Source organism: Oncorhynchus nerka, linkage group LG24 (assembly GCF_034236695.1).
Source record: "Oncorhynchus nerka isolate Pitt River linkage group LG24, Oner_Uvic_2.0, whole genome shotgun sequence".
In the NCBI taxonomy this organism is placed as follows: Eukaryota; Metazoa; Chordata; class Actinopteri; order Salmoniformes; family Salmonidae; genus Oncorhynchus; species Oncorhynchus nerka.
The window spans coordinates 53,556,894-53,582,218 of record NC_088419.1 but is presented as its reverse complement, the minus strand read 5'-3'; the positions used below and the strand labels follow the sequence as shown (position 1 = coordinate 53,582,218).

Genomic DNA, 25,325 nt, shown 5'->3' with positions numbered 1-25,325 from the left:
CATCATAGGTACACTTCAACTATGACAGACAAAATGAGAAAAAAAAATCCAGAAAATCACATTGTAGGATTTTTAATGAATTTATTTACAAATTATGGTGGAAAACAAGTATTTGGTCACCTACAAACAAGCAAGATTTCTGGCTCTCACAGACCTGTAACTTCTTCTTTAATAGGCTCCTCTGTCCTTCACTCGTTACCTGTATTAATGGCACCTGTTTGAACTTGTTATCAGTATAAAAGACACCTGTCCACAACCTCAAACAGTCACACTCCAAACTCCACTATGGCCAAGACCAAAGAGCTGTCAAAGGACACCAGAAACAAAATTGTAGACCTGCACCAGGCTGGGAAGACTGACTCTGCAATAGGTAAGCAGCTTGGTTTGAAGAAATCAACTGTGGGAGCAATTATTAGGAAATGGAAGACATACAAGACCACTGATAATCTCCCTCGATCTGGGGCTCCACGCAAGATCTCACCCCGCGGTGTCAAAATGATCACAAGAACGGTGAGCAAAAATCCCAGAACCACACGGGGGAACCTAGTGAATGACCTGCAGAGAGCTGGGACCAAAGTAACAAAGCCTACCATCAGTAACACACTACGCCGCCAGGGACTCAAATCCTGCAGTGCCAAACGTGTCCCCCTGCTTAAGCCAGTACATGTCCAGGCCCGTCTGAAGTTTTATAGAGAGCATTTGGATGATCCAGAAGAAGATTGGGAGAATGTCATATGATCAGATGAAACCAAAATAGAACTTTTTGGTAAAAACTCAACTTGTCGTGTTTGGAGGACAAAGAATGCTGAGTTGCATCCAAAGAACACCATACCTACTGTGAAGCATGGGGGTGGAAACATCATGCTTTGGGGCTATTTTTCTGCAAAGGGACCAGGACGACTGATCTGTGTAAAGGAAAGAATGAATGGGGCCATGTATTGTGAGATTTTGATTGAAAACCTCCTTCCATCAGCAAGGGCAGTGAAGATGAAACGTGGCTGGGTCTTTCAGCATGACAATGATCCCAAACACACCGCCCGGGCAACGAAGGAGTGGCTTCGTAAGAAGCATTTCAAGGTACTGGAGTGGCCTAGCCAGTCTCCAGATCTCAACCCCATAGAAAATCTTTGGAGGGAGTTGAAAGTCCATGTTGCCCAGCAACAGCCCCAAAACATCACTGCTCTAGAGGATATCTGCATGGAGGAATGGGCCAAAATACCAGCAACAGTGTGTGACAACCTCGTGAAGACTTACAGAAAACGTTTGACCTCTGTCATTGCCAACAAAGGGTATATAACAAAGTATTGAGAATCTTTTGTTATTGACCAAATACTTATTTTCCACCATAATTTGCAAATAAATTCATTAAAAATCCTACAATGTTCTGGATTTTTTTTCTCATTTTGTCTGTCATAGTTGAAGTGTACCTATGATGAAAATTACAGGCCTCTCTCATCTTTTTAAGTGGGAGAACTTGCACAATTGGTGGCTGACTAAATTCTTTTTTTGCCCCACTATATCTAGCCTATATATAGTTGCCATCTTTTTCTCTCCTCAAATCAACATCTTCATTATTATGTTACTGAAATTCCAACTTTTGATCAAGTGGTTAAAGCCTTGATCAAGTGGTTATAGCCTTGATTAAGAAGTGGTTATAGCCAGGCTATGAGGCATACTACAACGTTGTTTATTTAATGATAAGCATCACTGGCATGTACAGTTTCTCTGGACCCCAGAGTTGGGAGTTTTGATTAAAGAGATTTAAATCCAGACAGGTTAGGCCTATTTTAGGAAACTTTCTGAATGGACATAGAGAGAATTAGCAAACTCGTACACGCACACCCACCCACCTAAAAGGACCATCAATCAAAGCCGTCTGCAGCCATCTCTCTCAGACTTAAGCAAATCACATTTCTCCTTTCCTCCCAAAACACCAAGTCTTAGCTTCAAATCCTTTCTGTTGGATATCAAAAATGAGTTTACATTATAGGATAATGCTAAATCAATGTAGCCTATCATATCAATTAAGGGGAAGATATAGAGACAGCTGTGATATAGGCTATATGAAGATGAAATTGACAACCGTTAGAAAATAGAAACACATCCATAGCCTTTCAGCTGTTGATTAATTTTAGTGAAGCAATGGATGGTTATGTTGACACTAGGACTACATTTTAATATGAGTGATTTATCTAAATCTGTGAAACCACTTATTGATAAGGATAGCCTAAACTGTGGTTGATATTTCACTGTTCCCTTCTTGGAATTCACGCAAATCTGCTGGCAACTCGCCTATCTCTTCCTCCTCTCTCTTGCTCTGAAATAGACAATGAACAGCAATATACACTGAACTAAAATATAAACGCAACATGTAAAGTGTTGGTGCCATGTTTCATGAGCTGAAAAAAAAATCCCAGAAATTTGCCATACTCACCAAAAGCTTATTTCTTTCAAATTGTGTGCACAGATTTGTTTACGTTCCTGTTAGTGAACATTTCTCCCTTGACAAGATAATCCATCCACATGACAGGTCTGACATATCAAGAAGCTGATTAAACAGCATGATCATTACACAGGTGCATCTTGTGCTGGGGACAATAAAGGCCACTCTAAAATGCTTCAGATGTCTCAAGTTTTGAGGGAGTGTGCAATTGGCATGCCAGAGCTATTGCCAGATAATTTAATGTTCAGTTCTCCACCATATGCCGCCTCCAACGTAATTTTAGAGAATTTGGTAGTGTGTCCAATCGACTTCACAACCGCAGACCACGTGTAACCACGCCAACCCAGGACCTCCACATCCGCCTTCTTCACCTGCGGGATTGTCTGAGACCAGCCACCTGGACAGCTTATGTAATTGTGGGTTTGCACAACGGAATATTTTTTTTATCTTGCTTTTTTTAACTTCTTACCACTTTTTCTCCCCAATTGGTAGTTACAGTCTTGTCCCATCGCTGCAACTCCCATACGGCCTCGAGAGAGAGAGAGGCGAAGGTCGAGAGTCATGCGTCCTCCGAAACACAAGCCTGCAAAGCCGCACTGCTTCTTGACACACTGCTCGCTTAACCCGTAAGCCCACCGCACCAATGTGTCGGAGGAAACACTGTATAACTGGTGACCGAATTCAGCATGCGCCCGTCCCACCACAGGAGTCGCTAAAGTGCGATGGGACAAGGACATCCTAGCCGGTCAAACCCTCCCCTAACCTGAACGACACTGGGCCAATTGTGCACCGCCTCATGGGTCTCCCCGTCGCGGCCGGCTGCGACACAGCCCGGGATCGAACCCGATCTGTAGTGATACCTCTGTAGAATGTGGCGCCACTCAGGAGGCCACAATGGAATCATTTCTGCACAAACTCTCAGGGAAGCTCATCTGCGTGCTCGTCGTCTTCACCAGGGTCTTGACTTCAGTGGGCAAATGTTCACATTTGATGGCTGGATAAGTGTGCTCTTCACGGATGAATCCTGGTTTCAACTGTCCCGGGCAGATGGCAGACGTTGGTGTGATGTGGGGAGAGCAGTTTACTGATGTCAACGTTGTAAACAGAGTGCCCGTGGTTATTTAACACTTTTTGGTTACTACATGATTCCATACATGCTATTTCATAGTTTTGATGTCTTCACTATTATTCTACAATGTAGAAAATAGTAACAATAAAGAAAAACCCTTGAATGAGTAGGTGTGTCCAAACTTTTGACTGGTACTGTTACTGATCAGGCTATGTAATGGGGAATGAATACATTAACAATGGAGGGTAGCTAAAAAAACGATTCACACAATGAAACTGTGCACAAATATTGTCGGGAGGAAGACGGAACTTGTACACCCCTATAGGCCTACGCGTCTTATCCAAACACTCATCCCCTCTTTCTTGTCTAGACATTTTTTCATTTTACTCAGTAGCCTTTATACTCAATAGCCTACACATAATCTTTACAAGGAATAGGCCTACTTTCAAACATGTGGTGAGGTGCTAAGTAGTAGTAATTTATTGAAAATCAATGAATATTTGAAAAGAATGCAATTTCACTCATTTTTTCGCAGGGGCCATGCAGAGCATATCTAAAACAATTTTTTATTTTTTTTATTTTTTTTACAGATGCCTGTTCTTCCATAAAAACCAGAAGATAGTAAATATCATTAATCACAATGGTTAGCCTATGCAAATTAATAGGAACACATTTAGACCTTATTCATAGGACTACATTTAGCCTATTTGGAGGTGCGGGGAGAGGTCAAAGGATACTAGAAGTCAGGCTATTGTTTGTCAAATCCAGATTAAATACAGTTAAAGTTGGAAGTTTACATACACTTAGGTTGGAGTCATTAAAACTCATTTATCAACCACTACACACATTTTTTATTAACAAACTATAGTTTTGGCAAGTTGGTTAGGACATCTACTTTGTGCATGACTCAAGTCATTTTTCCAACAATTGTTTACAGACAGATTATTTCACTTATAATTCACTGACCCACAATTCCAGTGGGTCAGAAGTTTACATACACTAAGTTGACTATGCCTTTAAACAGCTTGTAAAATTCCAGAAAATTATGTCATGGCTTTAGAAGCTTCTGATAGGCTAATTGACATAATTTGAGTCATTTGGAGGTGTACCTGTGGATGTATTTCAAGGCCTACTTTCAAACTCAGTACCTCTTTGCTTGACATCATGGGAAAATCAAAAGAAGACCTCAGAAAAAAAGTATATACCTCCACAAATCTCGGGAGCAATTTCCAAACGCCTGAATGTACCACATTCATCTGTACAAACAATAGAATGCAAGTATAGACACCATGGGACCACGCAGCCGTCATTCCGCTCAGGAAGGAGATGCGTTCTGTCTCCTAGAAATGAACGTACTTTGGTGCGAAAAGTGCAAATCAATCCCAGAACAACAGCAAAGGACCCTGTGAAGATGCTGGAGGAAACAGGTAAAAAAGTATCTATATCCACAGAGTCCTATATTAACAGAACCTGAAAGGCCGCTCAGCAAGTAAGAAGCCACTGATCCAAAACGGCCATAAAAAAGACAGACTACGGTTTGCAACTGCACATGAGGACAAAGATGGTACTTTTTGGAGAAATGTCCTCTGGTCTGATGAAACAGAAATAGAACTGTTTGGCCATAATGACCATCTTTATGTTTGTAGGAAAAAGGGGGAGGCTTGCAAGCCTGAAGATCACCATCCCAACCGTGAAGAACAGGGGTGCACTTCACAAAATAGATGGTATCATGAGGTAGGAAAATGATGTGGATATATTGAAGCAACATCTCAAGACATCAGTCAGGAAGTTAAAGCTTAGTCACAAATGGGTCTTCCAAATGGACAATGACCACAAGCATACTTCCAAAGTTGTGGCAAAATGGCTTAAGGACAACAAAGTCAAGGTATTGGAGTGGTCATCACAAAGCCATGTGTGTGGTCATCACAAAGAAAATTTGTGGGCAGAACTGAAAAAGTGTGTGCGAGCATGGAGGCCTACAAACCTGACTCAGTTACACCAGCTCTGTCAGGAGGAATGCGTCAAAATTCACCCAACTTATTGTGGGAAGCTTGTGGAAGGCTACCCAAAATGTTTGACCCAAGTTAAACAATTTAAAGGCAATGCTAACAAATACTAATTGAGTGTATGTACACCTCTGACCTCTTAAAGTTAATTAGTGATCCTAACTGACCTAAGACAGGGAACTTTTACTAGGATTAAATGTCAGGAATTGTGAAACTGGGTTTAAATGTAAAGGTGTATGTAAACTTCCGACCTCAACTGTATAGTTGATAGTGGGCTAAATCAAGGATAAATATAGACGAAATGTTCAGGCTTTGTCATGATCTGTGATCAAAATAGGCGGGGAGGTTTTCGGGTTCCGTTCAGGTTATAGGTTATGTGTAAGAACGCAACTGCACTGAAACAAATAACCTGATTCAATGTGATTCCCCTCTCCTGAATTGTTTTGGAGTTGATCTTTTAAGCTTTTTGGTCTATAGATAGACCCCTACCGCTTCTATTTTTTTCCTGTTTGCTGTAAGCATAGCCTACCACTAATATTCTAAATTCCAGAGCATTTAAAACAACCACAGTTTTTTTGTTGTTGTGGGATAACGATACTTGCTTTATATTTAAAATGAAATGTTTTGATAGGCCTATAGGCCCACCATGAACCCATGTTGAGGCTGAGCATGGCCTTCGATAGGCTCGTGGACTATGCAGAAAGCATTGTGGAGTTAATTGTTGTTATAACCTATAGATCACTCTTTATATAATCTGGAATGTTGTTTTTTCTCACAATTTATAAACCAACAAGCGGTAGCCTTGCTTTTTGCCCTTCTCTATAACACGAGTTAGGGTATGTCCTCGCATACCCCCTCAATTCAAGCCCTACTTTTAACCATAACACATAAAGCCCTCCACAGAAATTGATAGCATACAGCCTAAGGAATGCATGGTGACAGTGATTGCATCTGTCAAACAGGTAAACCTACCTCCTATTTCTGAATAGGGCTCAGACGAAGCCATCCTGTCCATATTCATTTGAGAAATAGGCCTATATCACCGATAGGCTTTGTACGCAGTAATGGTGGCTGGCTGCAAATCAACTAGCCTGATATATTTTTGTATAGAGGTGATAGGCCTATTTTGCCGACAAATTCAATTGATTAGATTACACTGCCAATTAAAAATAATTTTAAAAGGATGTACATGCAGACATCATGAAGACGTTTGTAATGCGTTCAAGGTGAGATCTTTAATAAAAACGTACATGTAAACTGACACGTGCCATGTAAGTGTAACGTGTACACGATGAGACCACTGTCTACATGACGTGAGCGTGTCACGTGACATGAACGTGACGGGAACGTGTAGGCAGGTTGACACCTGTACTTTTTTTTGTCTCCATTGACTGTCCATGATAATTCATGGCGGTGTTTTATGGCGCTAGGGAGACGTTAGGTGACATGCTGAGAGGCATCAGTAGCTTCACAGGGCTTGATTCTGGCATGAATCACTCGCGTTGGTGTGTTTGAGATGGGAGCAAGCAGACGGAGGGAGAGAGAGCACCATGGCAACTCGGCTACAGCCAAGGCTAGCTAACTTGTAGCAGCCACCATGTTATTTATCATCCCATATGACAGTGCCTGTCTTGACTGGTGCAGCCTAGAGAAGCTAGTACTATAGTTAGCTAGGCTAATTGAGGCCACATGCTGTGCATTCTCCTCAACCCCATTCAGATAAAACAACAACCTAACTGTTGGTTGCTGGTTGTAGCCTACTCATTTAGCGAACTTTTCATTCCGTAATTTTATTCCATCTTGCATTGCATTAGTGAACTCTCACTCCACTTGCTACACATTGAGCCGCTTTGATTGGCCAACATAAACAATACTTGGAGGCTACTGCCTTTTTATGGGGAGCGCACTGTGCACGTCATAAAAACTACATTGAGTTTGTGGTGTGTCATGGTACATACCACAAACTTGTATGTATTAATGTCACAAATGACTACTCATACGTTCATGTTTTTGAATAATTCAATATTCGAATAACATGCACATCCCTAATTTTGTCTTTTAATTATTTGTTTGAATTTATTCGACATCTAGTCGAATATTTTCTTTACCCAGACCATGATAAACTGGGGCGGCAGGGTAGCCTAGTGGTTAGAGCGTTGGACTAGTAACCGAAAGGTTGCAAGTTCGAATCCCCGAGCTGACAAGCTACAAATGTGTCGTTCTGCCCCTGAACAGGCAGTTAACCCACTGTTCCTAGGCTGTCATTGAAAATAAGAAATTGTTCTTAACTGACTTGCCTGGTAAAATAAAATAACAACGTACAAAACTAACCAACACAAATCCTTCTTCATTTCCCTTCTAAGTCGTACACAGACTGTTCTTCCCACTGCTAATGGCCAACCATGTGCCATTCAATATGTGCCGGACCTTCCAAGTATTGAGATTCCATGGAGAAGCTCTTGGGAGAGCAGATAGGCTGAGATCGTGCTCTTATTTTATTCAGCCTCTCTCATGCCTCAGCCTCTACGTCTCTCACATTCCAGTCATGAAGACTGATCCGCTCCCTGCCATCTCTCCACTCTTCCTTGTTCATCCTCCCTATCCTCTCTTCTCTGCATGGGTCCTCCTTTTCTTCTTCTCAACATCCATTTGGTGTATTCCAATCGTATAAACATATGATTAGATACAGTATATATAGTATAACACTTACAGTATTAAACAATATTCCAACACTCTTAAAAGGACAATAGAAGTTGTCTCATCCCAGTCAGCCCACAAGTGTAATAATCAAGCCAGTCATGCCAGCCAGTGGTGTCCCAGTCCCCCTCTGTCATTTTTCAATCACAGTGACACACATTCAAACGTAGCCTTGGGGGCAGACCTCGTGCAGCAGAGGGGAGTGTGGCAGTGTGGTGTGGGTCATGTCGTCGAGGGTTAGCGCACAGACACATTTGAGGCTAATGAGCAGGCTAGCTTACACAGCCCAGGGCAGCTAGCCATAGCTGCATATCTGGTGCATAGATAGATCATAGATACATAGCTGCATATCTGGTACATAGATAGATAATAGAGACATAGCTGCATATCTGGTACATAGATAGATAATAGATACATAGCTGCATATCTGGTACAAAGATAGATAATAGATACATAGCTGCATATCTGGTACATAGATACATAGCTGCATATCCGGTACATAGATAGATCATAGATAAATAGCTGTAATACATGTAGAGTAGCCGTACAAAGCTACTAAACAGGCCTCACTAGACTTTTCATTATGTTTTTTAACAAATAGTGGTAAACATGTTCCAACATACTGTGCAACGGGCCCTTTGTACTTTTGCTTCCACTGGTTTTCACTGGTAACAACTCCAAGGGTTTGGATGATTTTGTGTTGCTGTTTGTGTTTTCCCAGCACAGCAACTAGTCCCCCCCCCCCCCCCCCAGATCTTTTTTTTTCCGCAGGGGAGGTCTCCATAGAAACCATGCATTCTTTCAGTTGGCTGGACAGTTTTGTTTAGAGTCCTTTGAATTACAGCGTTACAGAAACATACAACAAAGAGATGTTGATCTCAGCTAGTGCTTTATGTGGCCGACACCTCTGGAGGAAGGTATGGCCTCTGAAAACAGAGATAGACTGTGTCAACGAACAAGGCTTTGATACATTTATATCTACGTTCAATGATTCAACTAAAGTGCAGCTATTGGTTGTTTCTTGTTTGTCTCCACCATAAATGTCATTATCCAACGTTTGAAGGGATGGTTCAGCTTTTATCATGATTGGAAAAAACCTGAGCCATCTTTACTTGAACATTATACAATATGATGCTAATGAGATTTACTTCCACATTTGGTGCAGAAGCAACAATAATACCCAAGTTCAAGAATTTGTCTGACTGGAATATCACTTATGTCAGTTTGACTAGGAGATCTTTGAGACTCCATTTCTCTCATGAGACTTCAGATAGAAGTAAGTGTTCTATAAATGATATGAGTAACAGTATCTCTCTCATTGAACACTTGCAAGGGCGATTTGAAAGTGAGGGTGAGTTGAGTGTTTTTTGTCTGGTCGCTAAAAACAGTTTGGCTATTGTGACAGTCTGACATGATCATTGGCCTGTTTTGAGGAAGCATCTTTGTCACTCCTGCTTTCTGTTCATTCATGTCACTTTGAGTGTACGGTGCTTTGTGAAGGGCATGATTGCCTTAGTGCCCCTGTGGTCTCCCAATCAGGCGTTCGCTGTTAACCAAACACAATTTATCTTATTAAATCTGTTATACTCCCATTCTCACTTCCACTCCTAGCCAGGGCTGCTTTGCGCCAGGGTAACGTAATGGCACGGCAGGAGCCACAGACTCCCATTGGAACTCCTGCATGCAAGGTCACATTGCTTCTTTGCGGCTCACACCCCTCTGAATGCTCTTCTAAATCGTGACTAAGGGAGATAGTGGGCCGTGCCCCATGTAAGGCCTCAGCGCTAGACTTAAATACCAAAGCCCATGAGATTAGTGGTAGATATATAGTTTCTCATTGTCTGCTCGTCGCACGGTCAACTGAGCAGACTGAAAACGGACGCGTAATGGCCTTTGTCATGCCGTTTTAAGCACCATTTCATTCAAACCGTACGAAATGTTGGGGCAGCCTCCTCGGGTACGTTTAGTGTAAGATGACAACAGTGATACAAATAGAATGGTGGACGTGATGAAAGGTCTATTCACTTCCAGCCCTTGTTGCTCCGTGAAAGATCACGGGGACTGTATTCAGTCGTCTTGCATTCCTGCTAAAGGGAAACGTTCTCCGAGGGACAAACAGCAGTGAAAAGTGTCATATGAGCTGTTCCTCTGGGGCGCAAAGACTGAGCAATATTCATGACAAGAGATGTGTGTCTTAAGACATTGGACATTACTTCCATGGAAATGTACAACGCAGCCTAGTTAGGCAAAGTGTAATGACGAACAATAGCCTTGGTTAGTTTAACCCAAGTCTTGAGGAAATACATGATTGCATTCGTTGTGCACATTTTAAGTTTAGATTCGGTCCATTTTGTATGTCTACTGTATTGGTGTCTTACTGTGAAGTCATTGTCTATTAATACTTCATAGCCTACTGAAAATGTTTACATATAGACACATTTTGTGTCAATTCCCAAATTATATGAATGTGATGTAGTGGTATTTTCATTGCTTTGTCAGATTATGATTACAACAATATGCATAATTAATCTGAGGATGTCTAATGTGCTATTTATGTGACCATATGATGATGGTTGATATGCATGTGTTTAGTATGTAGTGTGGATTTGTGCCCTTATTGTTGCTATATCTGTCATATGTTCATCAATTTTATCATACAGTACACGTTGGAGTATTATATTTTTGTTATATTCATTCATGCACATGACATTTCAATGTATTGTCACACTCAGAAGGCTGTTTCCTGTGTGTTTCTCACTAATGTATGTGGCTGCAACTTTTAGACTTTTAGTGCCTACTCTAATGGCTCACAGTGTCTCACCCCATCCTGTTGTCCAAACAGGATGGAGACCAAGGAAACCCACACGTAAGTACGGATTCATCGATCGCCAAACTTTGAGATTAAACAACAAGCAGAAGAGAAACTCTTCCTAAGCAAACAATTGCAACTATTTCTAGACAAAAGCATTCAAGAGCATTTTGGATTGGTAAGAATTTGATTTAGAAATTCACAAAAGTAAAACATCAAATATTGTGACAACCGGGACTGATTTGGGAGTGTAGGAATTTCAAAGCATTCCTTTCTGTTTACAAAAGGCACCCTGTAATCTGCTCATAGCCAGGCTGCAGATTCATCCATCAGCAAAAGTTTTGAGATATTTTAACTGTATTTTCACCTCCTGGGTCTTTATGCTAAAAGGTTAAGATAATCATCTCTGAGCCCTGAACTTGTCAGCAGTGACATTTCCTCATGGTTTTATTGCACTGGGATTATTTATCTGTGTGGACCTTATCAGGGCACGCCCCATTAGCCTTGTGAGGGTTTGAGTCAGAGTTGGAGCCTCCATTGTCCAGGGGAGACAGTGGTGGTCGGGCTAGGGGAGGAAGGCAGGCCAGCAGGGTTGCAAAATTCTGGATACTTTCCCAAAGTTCCCTGTTTTTGGAGAAATCCAAGCTGAATGATTACCAGTTGAAGTATTATTTTCATGTTCATTCACTCCTGATTTTCGGAATCCTTAAACTGGGATTTTATGAAAAACCTTGGAAGTTTCAAGAATTTTGCAAGCCTAGCCTACACTCTCAGAAAAAAAGATTCCAATCGGGTTTTTTGTCTGTCCCCTTTTTGGTTCCAGAGAGAACCCTTTTGGGTTCCATATAGAACCCTCTGTGGAAAGGGTCCTACATGGAACCCAAAAGAGTTCTCCTATGGGGACAGTCGAAGAACCCTTTTATGTTCTAGACAGCACCTTTTTTTCCAAGTGTAGGGTACCGAGTGCACAGACAGTGGCAGCCACAACACCGTGACACGACTTCCCCATGAGTCTAGTAAATGGTGTTACATCACCGTCTGTCTCGGTTTCTCTTCTTTCATCGTTGTTGTTGTTAGGTTTTGAAATCAGCAAGGGCACCATAATGGCTTACCATATTTCCAATAGCTGAACTATGATTGTGTAGGACCAGATAAGCTGTAATAAGTCAAAAGGACACTAAAATGGGCAAAATTACCAACCCAAATAAAGAGTAGATTTATGAGTATTCAGTGCAAGTACCCCACCCTATTCTCAGCAGGGCAGGAAATGTCTTGAGACTAGTGGTGGTCTGACTCCATGCTCCTCCCTTCTTTTGCTGCTTGAGGAGGGTGTTGGAGGAAGTGCCCCAGTGTTGTGTTTGGGGATAGAAAAAACCCAAAGCTCTTCTTTTCTATTGGTTCGTTGTCGGTCTGCATGATGTGACCCCACCCAGTCTGTCACTGTGTCTGTGTCCCACACTCCATGTGATGAGGGACAGGATGCCCGTTGGCCTCGATCGCATTACACTGCAGACTAGCACTCTGGACGAATCAGGCTCTTTAGAGCTGCCCTTTGCCGACTCTGCAGAATAATTCCTGTCATTGTGGGGGACAGTGGTGTCGAACATGAAGCCTTAAAGCTGTTCTTTGTCATCTACATGTTTTGTTTTGCTTTTTGGGCTTGACATCATCGGTAAGACATATTCAGCCCTGCTTTGACAACAGAATGTCTGGCCTATGAAGTGTACCCTCGGGAAAAATGTGCTAAGTACTACCATATAGAGACTTCTTTGGTTTGTTCTACCTAGAACCCTCTATGAAGGGTTCTGCCTAAAACCCTCTGAAGGGTTCTACCAAGAACCTGTTTGTACTCTAAAGCAGTGCTTCTCAACTGGTTTTGGCTTGGGACCCAAATTGAACCAGGTTGTCTCAGTCGCGACCAAATATTCGCCTCCCGAAAAATAATCGGCAAAATACAATCTTGAAAACGATTTTTAATCCTGTATTCATATTAAATGTAGCAATTATATGACAAGGGAACAAGACCACTTTCATTGTCAATAAGAGCATTTTGCCCATATTCTTGACGAAAAATGTTAATACCTCACTGTTTTGAGACGACAAAATCAACCAAAATAGGCCTGCTAATAGCTCTATATTTTTCTCTGAGATTAAGTTATAAAAATATAAAAGTTCATTATAATTTCTTACACACTTTCTACCTGGTTTAAGTCGTTTAAGTTCAGACTGGAGTATTTCTTCATATTTTTTTGTACTCAGACACCTGCGACCCACCAGTTTGCTGCTCTGAAGGTTCTTCCTAGAACCCTCTATGAACGGCTCTACCGACAACACTTTTATATTTTTTAAGGGATTTCCTAGAACCTCCCCAGATTCGTCCATCAGAATGCCAGATAGTGAAGTGTGATTCATCACTCCAGAGAACGTGTTTCCACTGCTCCAGAGTCCAATGGTGGCGAGCTTTACGTCACTCCAGCCGACGCTTGGCATTGCACATGGTGATCTTAGGCTTATGTGCGGCTGCTCGGCCATGGAAACCCACTTCATGAAGCTCCCGAATAATAGTTATTATGCTGAGGTTGCTTCCAGAGGCAATTTGGAACTTGGTAGTGAGTGTTGCAACCGAGGACAGAGGATTTTTACACGCTACGCGCTTCAGCACTCAGCGGTCCCGTTCTGTGAGCTTGTTTGGCCTACCACTTCGCGGCCGAGCCGTTGTTGCTCCTAAACGTTTCCACTTCACAATAACAGCACTTACAGTTGACCGGGGCAGCTCTAGCAGGGCATACATTTGACGTACTGACTTGTTGGAAAGGTTGCCTCCTATGATGGTGCGACGTTGAAAATCTCTGAGCTCTTCAGTAAGGTCATTCGACTTCCACTGTTTCTCTATGGCGATTCCATGGCTGTGTAGTCGAGTTTATACACCTGTCAGCAACGGGTCTGGGGTGTCCACATACTTTTGTATATATAGTGTATATCATCAGGCCTTTCTTTGAGGGCCTAGTTATAACATAACACATTAGTGATGCGAAACTCTTGGTTTACAGGCCACATCAGGCCTGCAAGTCACATTATGCTCACTGATGTGTAATTCCTATTGGAATCCAGCCAGAGTGAGGATATCTAACAATTGGAACTTTTAATCACCAGCAAACTGCCATCAGAATGCATGCCAGGGTAGTGATGATTGATGAATGAGGATAATCTAGATTGGAACAACCATCTCAGTAATGGGTGCAATAAATCGAACAGATTGGATTAGTTTAGAAAAAGGTTTGGGTAGCCTGGTGGTTAGAGAGTTGGACTAGTAACCGAAAGGTTGCAAGTTCAAATCCCTGAGCTGACAAGGTACAAATCTGTCGTTCTACCCCTGAACAGGCAGTTAACCCACTGTTCCTAGGCCGTCATTGAAAATAAGAATTTGTTCTTAACTGACTTGCCTAGTTAAATAAAGGTAAAATAATTCATTTTTTATTTTTATTTTATCTTTGTGTAGCATAAGATTAATCAACCAATCGATGTACATGCAAAAACACAGATATTGAAAAATATTTGTATCAGGATAGTGATGGACGTGCTCAGGGGGTGTGCCGACCTGGCCATACTCGTATTACTAATCGTATGCGTAAATTGACAGTTGATAGTTGGATCGGATCGGATGATACTCGTGATTGGAGAACCCAAAAGGGTTTTAATATGCCTTCATAGATGTTGGAAAAAGACCTATCTTCCTGTGTGTTTTTAGACAAACAATCTGCAGATTAGGAGCGGTGCGAGGAGGGGTCTGTGTCTGCGTGTGCTCAACTTGCAGCGGGCAGAGACAAGTTTGCTGTCACTTAGTCAGAATGCGCATCGGCGTTTCATGTTTGTTTCCCCCCCCCTACCCTCGCTCTGCTTGTTAGATATCATGCACATTGATAGCTTGCTACAGTACTAGCAAATGTCCTTGCCATTTGATTTATCATTTACATTTTAGCCATTTAGCAAACCCCCTTATCCAGAGCGACTTACAGTTAGCGCGTTCGTCTTAAGATAGCTAGGTGAGACAACCACATATCACAGTCATAGTACATTATGACTTAAATGTAAATGTAAATGTAAATGGTGGGAGCTGAGATTTCTTATTTTTGAGGTAGGGTTTTTAGACGTTTTCATGGTGCCAGGACAGAGAAGAATTTTGACTGGGCTAAGCAGGAGCTAATCTCCCATAGGGGTGGGACGGCCAAGAGACCAGAAGTGGCAGAACCGAGTGCTTGGGTTGGGTTGTAGGGTTTGAGCATAGCCTGAAGGTAGGGAGTGGCAGTTCAGTTCCCTTTGCTTTTGAGGTTTAAAAAGGCTTGATTTTCCCTGTTGTTTTTATTTCTTTCAATCCCTACAATGATGTCCATTAATTATAATCCACATAATAATAAAAATGACCTGTTGCTGCAGGATTGTTTTCCTGCTGTAGCAAACTGCCTCAAATTAAGATCCTACATCTGTAACAGTGGTAACAGGAGAGTAAAATAAGCTGGCCCATCTAGACATTCTCTCCGCTTGAGAGGAAAAACATCTGCAGCAGTTCATTTGTGTGTCTGATGTCATTTTTGGGGGAATACAGAATAGATGTCTCAGATTCCATATTCTCAATGAGCTCTTTTCTTTTTTTATAAGTAAAGATATATTGTGTCAGAGTGTAACGGTTTTCGTAGGTGGAAGAAGGAGAGGACCAAGGTGCAGCGTGGTAAGTGTTCATGTTGTCAATTTAATCAAAACTGAACACTAAACAAAATAACGCGAACAAACCAGTTCTGTCAGGTGATACACACAAAACAGGAAACAACTACCCACAACTCAAGGGTGAAAACAGGCTGCCTAAGTATGGTTCTCAATCAGAGACAACGATTGACAGCTGCCTCTGATTTGGAATCATACCAGGCCAAACACATAGAAATACTAACATAGAACAAAACATAGAATGCCCACCCCAACTCACGCCCTGACCAACCTAAAATAGAGACATAAAAAAGGAACTAAGGTCAGGACGTGACACAGAGGAATGGTGATCAGTGTGAAATGGGCTCAATTCAAAATCGACAAAGGAAATGTCAAAAGGAAAAATAATTATAGTTATTCCATCTCTGAATTCAGATAAAAGTGGAAAATAGTAGCAGGCTTCATGGCTAGATCACTGTGTATTATTGCATTGCTATTGAGCCTGGGTTCCGCTGCACTAATTCTACATTTACTCTAACAGTTACTTCATCTTTCTGTCATATTTTGCTAAATATCTTGTCGAGGAAACTGTTTGGTTTATGCGTTGGTTTCCGAATGGTTATTATGACGCACTCAGAATAAGCACCAAGCTCACTCCAAATCCCCTGACCACATCAGCAATGCGGAACACATCTCTCAGTATTTGAAGTGACTTGGCACCTGCGCTCACTAATTTCACCATTTCCTTTGAATTTTTTACCTGCCTAATCTAATCAAGCTGAGCTGACATATTTCACATACTTTTTTTAGTTTCCCGCACTCAGAACTGTGTCATTGTCCTTGCCATCACCAAGACTTGACTCGAGTATATCCTACTTAGTATGGCATCACTGATTCCGAGAGAAATTGGAATCCTTGAAAAGCCTGCAGTTTTCCCAAGGAGTAGATTTCCTGGATGTGCAATGCATCCTGGAATGCCAAACTTCCAGGGGCCAGAGAGGAGATGGCATGGAGGATGATGGCATGGAGGATGATAGCATTGGCCTAAGCATAAACAATAATGATACAACAACACACAGGCAACACTATCGCACCTCCAACTGAAGTAAAACTAAGATCTAAAACCACATAGAATTTCACAATATGTGTAATCAGAGTAGTTTGTAAAATACCCGTGGAATATACACTGAGTGAACAAAACATTAGGAACACCTGCTCTTTCTATGACATCGACTGACCAGGTGAAAGCTATGATCCCTTATTGATGTTACCTGTTAAATCCACTTCAGTCAGTGTAGATGAAGGGGAGGAGACAGATTTAAAGAAGGATTTTTAAGCCCTGAGACAAATGAGACATGGATTGTGTATGTGTGCCATTCAGAGGGTGATTGGGCAAGACAAAATATTTAAGTGCCTTTGAACGGGGTATGGTAGTAGGTGCAGGGCGAGTGTGTCAAGAACTGCAACGCTGCTGGGTTTTTCACCCTCAACAGTTTCTTGTGTATATCAATGGTCTACCATCCAAAGGTCATGCAGATAACTTGACACAACTGTGGGAAGCATTGGAGTCAACATTGGCCAGCATTCCTGTGAAACGCTTTTGACGACTTGTAGAGTCCCTGCCCCGACGAAGTAGTACTGCTAGGTTTTACACTGTTAAGTGTAAAAATTTAAAATATATATATATATATTTTATAAAGCACTGTACAAATGATACATTTGTGACATCCATATTTAAAAAATAAATTACAAAAATGAATCAACACACACACACACACACAGAAACACCCACCACCTCCTATCTTATACCAGAGCTGTGTGTTGGCCAAGACCCATTTGATCACCCAGCTCACTGTTCAAACCCTCAGAGTCCTCTCTGACCACCAGGTCACAGCACACCACAGATTCACTTCCAATGAAATGTTCAACTAAAAAAATATAAACATTGACATGAAATAAAAATGTGTAATAAAAAGGGCATTGTGTGCCAGTTTATGGTCAGTATTCGTGAGTGAAGTGGGCCAGTACTCTGCAATACCCCCAGGCATTAGAGCCCAATGTGTTGATGCTGGAAGTCTTAACATTCCCACAGAGATTTACCACGACCATTTTGTCTGGCCCCATGTTGATACATTTATCATCCTATCTCTAATGACAAAAAGCTTCAAGGGCTAATATTGTGCAACGCAACAATTTACGCATTTATGAAATATTTAGAAGGGGACATTTTTCATGAAAACGAAGCAGTTTCTGTGGAAGGGGAACAATCTCTTCTTTGAGGACTGACCAAACCCTCCTGCCGTTGTTTGTGCTTCATTAAAATGCACACGTGACAGTGAGAGAATTAGCTTGTGAATGCTCCGAGACGTATGATCTTCATTTTGGAGAATTCTGAACATTCAAAGCATGCACTGACTCAGTACTGCAGCTGAAAAACAAAACAAAATTCTGGCTAGATTGTTCATTTGCAGAATAGATTCACTACTGCTCTTTGACCCACTAGTAACCCTCTGTATGTTTCTGCACAGATTGATTAGTTAATCTCCTGATTTTGCCACTCAAACAGCCTCCATCAAACCTCTGAGCTTAGCCTGTACAGATTGGTCAATAGCTTATACTTATTGGTAGATAGCCTTTACTTATTGGTAGATAGCCTTTACTTATTGGTAGATAGCCATTACTTATTGGTAGATAGCCTTTACTTATTGGTGGATAGCCTTTACTTATTGGTGGATAGCCTTTACTTATTGGTAGATAGCCTTTACTTATTGGTAGATAGCCTTTACTTATTGGTAGATAGCCTTTACTTATTGGTAGATAGCCTTTACTTATTGGTGGATAGCCTTTACTTATTGGTGGATAGCCTTTACTTATTGGTAGATAGCCTTTACTTATTGGTAGATAGCCTTTACTTATTGGTAGATAGCCTTTACTTATTGGTAGATAGCCTTTACTTATTGGTAGATAGCCTTTACTTATTGGTAGATAGCTTTTACTTATTGGTAGATAGCCTTTACTTATTGGTAGATAGCCTTGACTTATTGGTAGATAGCCTTTACTTATTGGTGGATAGCCTTTACTTATTGGTGAATAGCCTTTACTTATTGGTGAATAGCCTTTACTTATTGGTGAATAGCCTTTACTTATTGGTGAATAGCCTTTACTTATTGGTGAATAGCCTTTACTTATTGGTGGATAGCCTTTACTTATTGGTGGATAGCCTTTACTTATTGGTGAATAGCCTTTACTTATTGGTGAATAGCCTTTACTTATTGGTGGATAGCCTTTACTTATTGGTGGATAGCCTTTACTTATTGGTGAATAGCCTTTACTTATTGGTGAATAGCCTTGACTTATTGGTAGATAGCCTTGACTTATTGGTAGATAGCCTTTACTTATTGGTAGATAGCCTTTACTTATTGGTGAATAGCCTTTACTTATTGGTGGATAGCCTTTACTTATTGGTGAATAGCCTTTACTTATTGGTGGATAGCCTTTACTTATTGGTGAATAGCCTTTACTTATTGGTGGATATCAAATCAAATCAAATGCGCCGAATACAATAGTGAAATGCTTACTTACGAGCCCCTAACCAACAGTGCAGTTTAAAGAAAATAAAGATAAGAATAAGAGATAAAAATTAACAAGTAGTTAAAGAGCCGCAGTAAAAAAATAACAATATATACAGGGGGGTGCCGGTACAGAGTCAATGTACAGGGGCACCGGTTATTTGAGGTAGTATGTACATGTAGGTAGAGTTAACGGGGGTGGGGGGCAATGCAAATAGTCTGGGTAGCCATTTGACTAGATGTTCAGGAGTCTTATGGCTTGGAGGTAGAAGCTGTTTAGAAGCCTCTTGGACCAAGACTTGGCGCTCCGGTACTGCTTGCCATGCGGTAGCATGAGAGAACAGTCTATGACTAGGGTGGCTGGAGTCTTTGACAATTTTTATGGCCTTCCTCTGACACCGCCTGGTATAGAGGTCCTGGATGGCAGGAAGCTTGGCCCCAGTGATGTACTGGGCAGTTCGCACTACCCTCTGTTAGTGCCTTGTGGTCAGAGTCCGAGCAGTTGCCAAATCAGACAGTGATGCAACCAGTCAGGATGCTCTCGATGGTGCAGCTGTAGAACCTTTTGAGGATCTGAGGACCCATGCCAAATATTTTCAGTCTCCTGAGGGGGAACAGGTTTTGTCGTGCCCGCTTCACGACTATCTTGGTGTGCTTGGATCATGTTAGTTTGTTGGTGATGTGGACACCAAGGAACTTGAAGCTCTCAACCTGCTCCACTGCAGCCCCGTCGATGAGAATGGGGGAGTGCCCGGTCCTCCTTTTCCTGTGGTCCACAATCATCTCCTTTGTCTTGATCACGTTGAGGGAGAGGTTGTTGTCCTGGCACCACCCGGCCAGGTCTCTGGCCTCCTCCCTATATGCTGTCTCGTTGTTGTCGGTGATCAGGCCTACCACTGTTATGTCATCGGCAAATTTAATGAGGGTGTTGGAGTCGTGCCTTGCTGTGCAGTCATGAGTGAACAGGGAGTACAGGAGGGGACTGAGCACGCACCCCTGAGGGGCCCCTGTGTTGAGGATCAGCGTGGCGGATATGTTGTTACCTTCCCTTACCACCTGGAAGCGGCTAGTCAGGAATTCCAGGATCCAGTTGCAGAGGGAGGTGTTTAGTCCCAGGGTCCTTAGCTTAGTGATGAGCCTTGAGGGCACTATGATGTTGAACACTGAGCTGTAGTCAATGAATAGCATTCTCACATAGGTGTTCCTTTTGTCCAGGTGGGAAAGGGCAGTGTGGAGTGCAATATCTGTAGATCTGTTGGGGTGGTGTGCAAATTGGTGTGGATCTAGGGTTTCTGGGATGATGGTGTTGATGTGAGCCATGACCAGTCTTTCAAAACACTTCATGGCTACAGACATGAGTGCTACGGGTCGATAGTCATTTAGGCAGGTTACCTTAGTGTTATTGGGCACAGGCACTATGGTGGTCTGCTTGAAACATGTTGGTATTACAGACTCGGACAGGGAGACGTTGAAAATGTCAGTGATCACTCAGTCTTCCGGTACAGCTGGTGCAGTGTTATTTGCCTCAAAGCGAGCATAGAAGTAGTTTAGTTCATCTGGCAGGCTCGTGTCACTGGGCAGCTCTCGGCTGTGCTTCCTTTTGTGGTCTGTAATGGTTTGCAAGCCCTGCCACATCTGACGAGCGTCAGAGCCGGTGTAGTACGTCTCGATCTTAGTCCTGTATTGATGCTTTCTCTGTTTGATGGTTCGTCGGAGGGCATAGCGGGATTTCTTATAAGCTTCCGGGTTTAGAGTCCCACTCCTTGAAAATGGATGCTGTCTGTAATCCATTGGTTCTGGTTGGGGTATGTACATACGGTCACTGTGGGGATGACATCATCTATGCACTTATTGATGAAGCCAATGACAGATGTGGTGTACTCCTCAATGCCATTGGAGGAATCCTGGAACATATTCCAGTCTGTGCTAGCAAAGCAGTCCTGTAGCTTAGCATCTGCTTCATCTGACCACTTTTTTATTGATCTAGTACCTGGTGTTTCCTGCTTTAATTTTTGCTTGTAAGCAGGAATCAGGAGGATGGAATTATGGTCAGATTTGCCAAATGGAGGGCGAGGGAGAGCTTTGTATGAGTCTCTGTGTATGGAGTATAGGTGGTCCAGAGTTATTTTCCCTCTGGTTGCGCATTTAACATGCTGATAGAAATTTGCTAAAACTGATTTAAGTTTCGCTGCATTACAGTCCCCGGCTACTAGGAGCGCCGCCTCTGGGTGAGTGTTTTCTTGTTTGCTTATGGCGGAATACAGCTCATTCAATGCTGTCTTAGTGCCAGCCTCTGACTGTGGTGTTATGTAAACAGCTACAAAGAATACAGATGAAAACTCTCTCGGTAGGTAGTGTGGTCTACAGCTCATCATGAGAAACTCTACCTCAGGCGAGCAATAGCTTGAGACTTCCTTAGATATCGTGCACCAGCTGTTGTTTACAAAAATTTTAAAAATGTCCTGTCCTGTCCCGCTGTCCTATCCTGCCGGTACATATAACCAGCCAGCTTTATGTTGATGTTGTCGTCCTTCAGCCATAAGCAGAAGATGTTACAGTTTTTAATGTCCCATTGGTAGTTTAATCTTTTCGTAACTCGTCGATTTTATTGTCCAAAGATTGCACATTTGCTAGCAGAATTGAGGGAAGTGGGGGTTTATTAGATCGCCTTTGAATTCTCAGCAGGCAGCCCGCTCTCCGGCCTCTCTTTCTCCGTCCTCTTCACTCAGATCACGGGGCTCGGGCCTGTTCCCGAAGGAGCCCTATATCCTCTGCCTCCGGCTCTTCAGAGTCGTGAAAGAAGAAAAAGGATTCTGCTAGTCCTTGGTGAGTAATTGCAGTCCTGATGTCTAGAAGTTATTTTCGGTCATAAGAAACGGTAGCAGCAACATCATGTACAAAATTAGTAAAAAAATAAGTTACGAACAATGCAGATAAACAAACAAAAAAACACAATCGGTTGGGGACACATAAAACGTCTGCATTCTGCTCCGGCGCCATTTAGATAGCATTTACTTATTGGTGGATAGCCTTTACTTATTGGTAGGTAGCCTTTACTTATTGGTAGGTAGCCTTTACTTATACAGATTTGGATTTGGCCTAGCTGTGGCTGGGGCTGAGGCATAAAGCACGTGTCGCTGTGTATGATAGCATCGTTTATGCAGTGTCCTAGAGGGTGCTATAGGTAGCATTCAGATTAGTCAGCAGCGATGGTGGCCAGCACATGGCTTTGTCCTGTCCTCTCCCTCTCCCTCTCTCTCCGACCTGTCAGCCCAAAGCTGCTGACTGGGCACACAGCAGCAAGCAGGCATTTCCCCCAGACAATAGCCCATACATGATGCAGCTCTGCTGAATTCTGCATACTCGGACCCAGCAGTCACAGCCACACATAGCATTAGCATTAGCCTAGCGTAAGCATTGAAGATGAGCCACGTTAATAGCATTCTGCCCCCGGGACATAGTGTCTACGCGAATGAAAATGTCTGGTAGATATGGTCCTAGGCTGAGTTCTGCTGTTTCACCTTGAGACCCTAGTTGTGAATTATAACCACCCGCTCTCCACTTTCTCTGCTTACCCCTTCAGCTTCTCACACCATTCTCCACTGTAAGCCAAGCAGCCAAATATATTTCACTTAGGAGCCCCAAAAAAACGCATGGTATTTTTACAGGTGGTGTGTGTTATATAGGGGGTGGTCCTGGGGGATGGGAAACACATGTTGGGGTGGCAGGGGTTGTTGGGGCCGGCGGGGTAGGGCTGTAGCGCAGGCCAGGCATTCCTGCGTTCCCTCATGGCATGCCGTGTGTCTCATCTTTCAAACAGGGCTATCAGAGGGGGGCCGTTCCCGACCAGCACACTCCCAGTCTGGGATGGAATGGTACTAGGGGTGCTGGTAGTGGTGGTGGTGTCTGGGTGGGATGCATACCTCTCCTCTCCCTCTCTTCTCCCATCGGAGCATGCTCTGTTACAGAGCTCTGAGGCTTCTCAGACGGGCTGTCTGTCTTGTGACCTTCCAGGAGACGTGCGGTCAGTCATTACGCCGTGTGAGGCATTGTAAGTGCACATGAAGAGTCACTGTCCCTGTTGTAGAGAGAGAGAGAGAGAGAGAGAGAGACACTGTGTGCAGCTTGAGGTTTCCCTTACCGTGACTTCATAACAAATTATGTCTTGATGTCATATTTTGGTATTGGAAGTCTAGCAGTTTTCCGGGGGGATTTTGCAACCTGCCTGTGGAGAAAGCGAGGGGAAACATTGGCAGCCTGCGTTCTCGCTGGATGCTCTCTCTCTCTCTCTCTCTCTCTCTCTTGACACTGTTCCCCTGCAGTCTCCTCCAGGAAAGAATTCCATAATTTTCACCCTCCCCCTCAAAAGAAAACTAGCGTGAAAAAAATATGATATTGAGCCAGCTTGAGCCTCAGCTTGTCTCTCGCCCTATTTCACGCTCAACTTGTCTTACTGTTATTTATCTAATGATGTCATTCCGGTGTCGGTCATCTTGGCTACGAAACCCACGAGTGACAATGCATTGCTACGGATGTCGATCGCTCTTTTAGATGAGGGCTCTTGAGTAGTGCACTCGCTCAACTTGGTCCTTGCCTATTCCACTAAGCTATCACTAAGCTACTGGCCATTGCTGCTTGAGGCTAGATTGTCCTTTTGTTCTACGTTCTCTGGGGTTGAAAGGTCAAGGAGAGGCTGTCCTTCTGGCATTCTTACACAGAGCTCTCAACTGGAGCGTAGAGACAAGTGCTGCTGCACGGTATGCATGGCAGATCAATCCTCTGGGACCTGGAGGAGCCAAATGAATCCAGGGCCAATCTCAAACTGGCCAGAGAGAGGACCAATCCTGATTTAGCTCTGATGAAATAGCCCTGGTGTGATATAAACACTGTATGGTTTGGCAGTCTTTAACAATTGTTCTGATGTAAGGGTAGACTTGGCCACCATTCATTTGAGTTTAGTTACAAATATAATGCGAATAAGGGTTCAAATGTGTCTAATAACATAAACTGCAAACTGGACAACAGTTGTAGCCTACTTACACTGTAAATACACTATACCTATCTACATATGTAGCTACAGTACCAGGTAAATACTGTACGTAGGTTTTTTTGGGGCATTTCATGTAAAGTGGGACCATATGACATTCACTGTGTGTTAATGTGTTTTATTGTGTTTGACTGTGTGAATATGTGGCCGCACATTTTTGTGGCCTGAATATCTGGAATCAATTAGCCAAGCAGGCGCTTGAGAAACATAGTCAACAATAGGCCTGCAGCATATTATCGCCCGACATCAGTATTTTCTTTGTTCAATGACCCTTGTTCCAATTTCTTTCTTCCTGTTTCATGAGATAAATGGAATTACCTCGTGTGGTGATTAGTGACTGTTCATGCGCATCCTTATTTCCCCACAAAGATATCGAAATGAGAACGTTTGTGTGGGGGGGGGGGGGGCGACGTTCTACAGAATTATCCGTGGTATCTATTTTATAAGTCAATACTTCCTTTAAGGTGTTGGTCATATGTATTTTTATGCTTTTTCTTAAGTCAAAGAACTTGTGTGGGTTGTGATAAGTCGTGCTGTTGCCAATGAATCAGCGTTTCGTGTGGTCGTCATTTTCTGGGCTTCATTCCACCTATTGAGTCCTATGCACGAGCTGTTACTTTCTTTGCTATAGTATTTGCTTTTTATTCGGGGGGGTCAGTGATGTGAACTAATTGAACGGACCTAATTCAGCTATAGTCCAGTAATGAACCATACACATACAGTATTTCATATACAGTATGACTAGGAGTCTATCCAGGAAAGAATGTGTGTATGAAAGCTGATCTGCACATGCTCTGAATTCCTCAGGTATGAAAGCATCGACGCATACATATGTTTCCTCTCTAGTAAAATGCTTGACAGGCAGGAATTAGATATTACAACTGTCAATGGGACGGGAGGATGAAATCCAGATTTCTCTCTCTCTCGCTCGCTCGCTCTCTCTGTGTATGTGTGTGTGCGCGCGTTTCAAGTTTCACATTTTATTTG

General features: G+C 42.6%; 1 protein-coding gene across 3 annotated transcripts in view; it reads left to right on the top strand.

Moving 5' to 3' along the window:
- palm1a (paralemmin 1a) overlaps positions 1–25,325 on the top strand; it is a 68,069-nt gene that overhangs the window by 5,669 nt on the left and 37,075 nt on the right. The gene's annotated exons all lie outside the window — the stretch shown is intronic.